At 36.6% G+C, this 6,569-nt stretch overlaps 1 pseudogene; it reads right to left on the bottom strand.

The window, feature by feature from the left end:
- Positions 1 to 340: 340 nt before the first annotated feature.
- On the bottom strand, positions 341 to 1,866 carry LOC138306504 (uncharacterized; annotated as a pseudogene).
- Between the last annotated feature and the right edge of the window lie 4,703 nt (positions 1,867 to 6,569).

The raw sequence follows: 6,569 nt of genomic DNA on the forward strand, positions 1-6,569 counted from the left end.
TATATACTACAATGTACATATATGTACCTATGTTGGTCAGTGGCTGGGTCTTGGCAGGTGACATCTGGCTCCGATGAGTGAGAACAGTTTGCTTGTCTCCTTCGTCTCTTGGTTGGACCAGTCTTCTTCTGCTCAACAGATGGAACATACTGTAATTATAAAAATAATAGATGTCTTAAAACACTTGTCATCTTATCAGTCACTAATACATGTAGATGCAGATTTCAATTTATGCATATGATAATTCTTTGCAAATACAAACTTACCTGGTACTTTTTAAAATTAAGGAGAAAGATAAATACAAACATAATCAAAAGAAATACATTTGATGTTATACCACTTACACACTTACCCATAAACCTGGTTCTCGTATGCCAGGACATTTTCCTTTGCGGGGTAATGCAAGTTCTGGGAGAAGGGCTTTAAAGTAAAATGCTTCAAGCTTGGCTAACATGTTTTCCCATATGATTTTGTCCCTGTATATCCTTTGTATGAAAAGCTGGTACGGATTCATTGTATGAACAACAAAGTCGATCCAGTTTTTGTTGCAAATGTTGAGGAGGCCATGGCATTGGAAGAAGTAGTTATGGTTTTCTTTCAAAACAAGTTGACCATTTAAGTTTTTTAGACAGAACGAGGACTTCTCTGATGCCTGCCAAAGATTTAATGGTTTGGAATGCAGTAATTTTTTAATTTCGATGAGGCCAGATTCTCCAGTATTCGAGACTACAATTCCATCGGGACTGCCTGCCAAATATTTGTACGTAGCATGGATGACAAGTCCACTTCTCTGAATGGTGACATTTTCCTGCTGTTCTGCTTTTTTCAGCTTGTACTCTTCGATAGTTGTATCTTCCTGCAAGATGCCATTCCGGGTGTGGCGATTCCCACGGAAAGTCGAATAAAGTAGAGTTTTAACAAGCTTTTTGACAGGGAGGGTTGGATTTCTTTTTACAATATGGCCGAAATTGGAAGCTGTAATTCTTTTTTGTCTTTCCGAATGCTAAAGACCTGACTGGGATTGGTGAATAGTGGACTGGGAAATTTGCTGACATTTAATAGATGAAATGTTGATGTGATTTTCCAAAAAAAATGACTTGATATGATGAAGGTCTTCTGGTGACACATCCTCAGTAATGTCTAAAGCTTCAGGCCCATATGCTGTTCTGGCTTTCCTGGTAGTACTCACTTTCATTGAAGTCATCTTCTTTTTCCATCTCAACTCTTTACTTTGGGGTTTATTTCTGTAGTTGTTAGCATTTTGTAGGGTCTGCTCCCGACGTGTATATAACTTCCGAAAGAAATGCCCAGGCTCTGACGCAGTAGCACTCTCCCATACATCGCATGACCACCGAGGCCCCAAATTCATTCGAAGCGCTCCTCCATACCAACGTGCATGCCAGGATCCACGGTTACATAAATTATGCACTTTGCCACCATCAAGTTTGGTCCTCATTGACATCCAGCACTCAGCAAGTTTATTTGTACTATTGTTGATCAATCTGTCAGCTTTGTCGGAAATCTGTACAAGGAAAGAACTAACGTCTTTAATAGTGTGCTGTACGATATAGTTGTGCCAAATCTTGACTCATCCTGGTTTGAAAGTGAACACCCCTCGGTCCAGAAATCTATCTGTTGATCCAGCACTGTCATAGTACCATCACTGTCTGGTAATGAAGTGTCCAAGTTAGGACTCGCATCTTGATTCACTGAAGACTGTAGATGAGCATGACAAAAATCAGAGCAATTAGCATGGTGCCCAAAAACATAATGAGCATAATTCAGAATGTCACTTTTCAATTTTTGAACGGCATCTGACCTGTTCGTGTTATGTTGTGAACATTCCTTAGAGCGGACACTCTCCATAGACTGGCTATCCTGCTCCCAGTTCTTGAAACATGAATGCTGTCTGTTGCCGCCGGAATAGCAAATGTAGCAATATTTGTTTCTGACTCCTATGTGAAGGAGTTTTTGAGTTTCTCTCCCAATTATAATGGCTTCCCCACCAGCTGCATTATACGAGTGCTTGTGGGTCCTTTTGGACCACCCCCATCTGTTATAACTGTAATAGCTGGCACTTCTTAATGGAAGTCGTTACGGTTGATGGCCAGCTTTCTTTCCTCTTGGCCAGCTATCAGCATTTCTTTCTGAAGTATTGAAAGCCACCATTCACCTATTTGAGTTTCAATGCTGGTGAAAGAAGGCTGGGACAATCCGGGGGTATTAAGGGTTCCCATAAAGTCATTAAGGTGGACTGGCCCATTCCCTGTGACCATACTACCCCAAACTGCGCGCACATTAATGTCATACCGTTTCGACCCTGGAATCTTTGGGCTTGTTTCCATTTTGAATTTGTTCATGCAGCCCTGACATTGCGCCGTCAATACACTTGCCAAACCATATTTATCAACTACATTTTCCAGTCTTATGGGTGGTTTTCCTTCATTGCTAATTTTTATTGCACATGGACATGTGCAAACATGTGTTGTTATTTCTAAAACATGCTGTTGTAGACAGTCAAGATTCACTATTCGGTACCCTTTTGGTGATGTGTTCGACACTTTGCGTAATTTAATTTTTAAGTCGTATTGGCTACTGGGGAATACAGTATACAATGTTTTTTCTTGTACATTTTGAAGGGAATTTCCACACACCTTTTGTAGCTTTTGAATTGTCAATTTCAAACTAGACTTATTGCATTTCTTAACACCATATATTGGTCTACCTCGATTCTGGCGTTTTCGATTTCGGTGCCTACCAAGACCTTTTCCAAAAACACGACTTGCTTTCTTCTTGTTGCAAATATTCCACAGAATAGCGTATTTACGTTATGGCTGCTCCATGTAGTGCTCCATACAATGCCAATTCGGAACATGTCAATATTAACTTACTATTTTAACTTACCTGTTACAACAGAACTTTTCTTTTTCCCACACAAAAACAACCATGTCATAATTTCTAAAAAATATATCGTAAAATGTGTAACTTATACTTACCCGAGTACCGCGTGATGTCACGGTTTTGACAGATCAACTTCAACCAATATTTAACAGATCTCTGATGACAACATAGTAATGATCGCTATCTTTTAGACTTAATTATGTTAACAGATGCTACAGATACAATCACACAAAATTCTTACCGAAACTAGATGTTGGATCTCTGTAAAAACAAAAACTTTCTTCGGTGTTTACTCCAATGGGGGCATTTCACACCAAACCGGAAGTCCTATACCTGAAAGATATAGTAGTTTCGTATTTATATCAAACGTGTTTCTCAACGTTTACATACTATGCACTATGCATTTTTGATAATTTCTAAGAAATATAATGTTTTAACATACTAGAAACTATTTTATTGCACATTATCTTCAATATTTGGTGAATACGTATCGGCGGATTGATACACACTCTTCTTTCGGTTTTGACGTGCAGTGATGTACCAAAGAAAAATCCCAATTTCTACACATTAACGGTAATGTATGTCATAAAATGCTAGCACGATACTCATTAGGACGTTATATATTTGTTTTCTACATTACTTATCACGATCGCGTACTTCGATTTGCAGAAAGAGACAAATGTATGTCGCTTGAAACAAACCAATATGGCGGCGCTCATAAACATTCTGAGACCAATATTATCCATTACAAGTAAACATCATAAAATAAGTTGACATGGTCATTCAAGGGTAGCTTGCCCTTCCTGAACATTTAATTGACATCATGTGATGAATTAAAGCATTCGTTTGAGTATTGTTAGTTGTGACATTTTTTTACAAAATTAGGTGTGTTTTTATATAAATATTACTAAATAAAATTACTGCTAACTACATGTTGTTTAACTCTTTTGAGCAATGCTGATTGGCATTGAAAAGAATAGCATGTTTTCTTTATTTATGTGTAGTTTAGGGTTGGTACATGCTGCAATTTTAGAGAAATAAGCTTTCAAACATTGCACACTTATCTAACATCAACATAGCCTTAAGTAAACCCTTAATGTTTGGATTTCTATTCACTTGCGTTGAAATTTTATTTTGAGAAACATCTAAATGACAACTTAAGGGAGTTGACATGTTTTCTTGCTAAAACAAGTCCCATATAGTTTTACAGGTGAGGGTTTTGTTTACCTATTTGTAGGTGATATATACTGTGGACTGCTAGGTGTATATGTACATGAATGAGCGCACGTGTGTTGATTCACGCGCTTTATATAGGGGTCGGTGAGTCGTCGGAATGTAAAACAAAAATGGCTGTCCTCTACCGGGGACCACTGCATGTCAACAACTCAGCGTCATAAGAATAAAAGTTAGGTAGAAAAGAAACTTACCGATATGTTAATGTATATCTATATACCATCCATTTGCTCAATAAAGACTTAAAAGTCCTTTGGAAATACGGATTGAAAAATGTGTGTCTTTAGCCGCCATGTTAGTATGTTTGTAGTACATTTGTTTTCTCGGCGTTGATTGGCTCTCGAAAATTAATTGACCATTCAACGCCGAGAAAACAAATGAACTACACACATACTAACAAGGCGGCTAAAGACACAAATTTTTCTATCGGAATTTTCAAAGGACTGCATTGAGCAAATGGATGGTATATTCCCATTGTCACATCTTATACGGTACACAGTATTACATATATACATAGGAATATGTCTATAGAACCAAACACCTGTGGTATAATACTGTGTCAAGGTCTATAACTCGGCCGACTATAAAAGTGTATAAAAGTATTAATATTAAAAAACTGTGTAAGATATGACAACAAGAATAGTCTCAATCGACAGACTGATAATTCATCTTTAATTTCGCATACGACACAATGTATATCATGCCATATAAATGTCACTAGATACATTGAAAGTTTGAAAATTAGCCAGCGCGACGTGCTCCGATAAATACGCCATGCTCTAATGGTCTGGGTACATTGTAGCTCAAAACCACTTAGCTTCATAAGAATGAAAGCTAGGTAGAAAACAAACTTTACGGGTCTGACACAATATAACCTTACCATACAAAAAGGGAATTCATGAGATCAAAATTCTTCCATAACTCCCGTTGGTGACGTCGTTCTGGGTTTTTTTACGCACAGGGATCTGAGAATAAGTTGCAGATTGTATAATCATGGACCCACCAGAGTGCCCTAAGACCATTTTTAAACGTTTTAGAGATCTAGAAAAAAAACCATAAATATCTTACTCTGCATGATACTACATACGATATAGTACCATGTAGAGTATAATTTTTATCGTTTTTGATCTAGATCTCTAAAACTTCTAAAAATGGTCTCTGGTGAGTCCATGATTATATCATCTGTAACTAATTCTCAGAGCCCTGTGTGGAGAGCGTCATCTATGCAATGATCCCAGCATGTTAAATTTAATATTAACGGAGTCATAAAAGTTCCTTGATAGGCCCTAAAAGACAGGTAGAACCGAATCATATGAATTTCATATTTGTCTTTCTTCAAGTGTCACATTACAAATGCACCAAGTTTATACGTCTCTGCTAAAGACAACTGAAAGAATTGTAGCCTACGGCACAAGGACCTGGCACGAATTTTTTTAACCAACAGTAAACATGTATATTAGACTATTATATATATATGTATACTGTTGGTTAAAAAATGTGCCAGGTCCCTGTGACCTACTGTATCATCTGACGTTCGTCATGTCATCACGCAGATGTACGATATGTCATAAAATAATATTACTCTTCACCAAAATTGAAAATGACCTCTTTATACAATGCATTTGGTTAATTGTTTTAAATGATAAATACTTAAAGTTATATGTGCCGTATTTCTGCTATTCATCAACAAAAATTACCAACTTTTTGAAAATAACAGTGCTTTCAATGCATAGGTTTTAATTTTACATGTACAAATAAGAGCTGAAAATGATTTTGGCAGTACTGCCAAAAATCATTTATTTACATCAATAGTGAAGTGAAATGAGTACATACGGTGAGACCATGAAGCCAAATTGTGGTCTACAATTTCATTACACATTTTTACAATGTTTTTAGTAATTATAAAGTGACTTACGCAGGTATGTTTTCATTTAAACATATTTAAGGCATAAAAACAACAATTTTTCAGTACAAAATTTCTGTGTTATAACTAACGTTTATAAGTCATCTGAAGCCATTTGATTGGTTTTTACAGCTTTATTCATCAAACCTTATGGATTTTATTAAATTAATGATGAAAAAATAGCATGTCAAAATTATCGCCCAGTTACGGCACATATAACTTTAACTTATTTAGCAATGTTTAACGTGACGTTAAAAAAATGCTTGGCCTATAAAATGTATGTACATATGTATAAAAAGTTCACACGGACCAGTTCGCACATCAAAATCCCCACCAGACAAAAAATGAGACAGGAATTGAGAGAAATATTTGATAATATCCTGCCATGCGTGGTAACCCACCATCTTGTTGTTACGATGACCTGTTCGTGTCACCCACCATTTACAAAAACATTCATAGATATTGACAAATATGGACTTTCGGACATTCCAATGGTCAAAAAATGTTCTGTCATTGTATAATATAGATGACC

The sequence above is a fragment of the Argopecten irradians genome, chromosome 13 (assembly GCF_041381155.1).
Source record: "Argopecten irradians isolate NY chromosome 13, Ai_NY, whole genome shotgun sequence".
NCBI classification, from domain to species: Eukaryota; Metazoa; Mollusca; class Bivalvia; order Pectinida; family Pectinidae; genus Argopecten; species Argopecten irradians.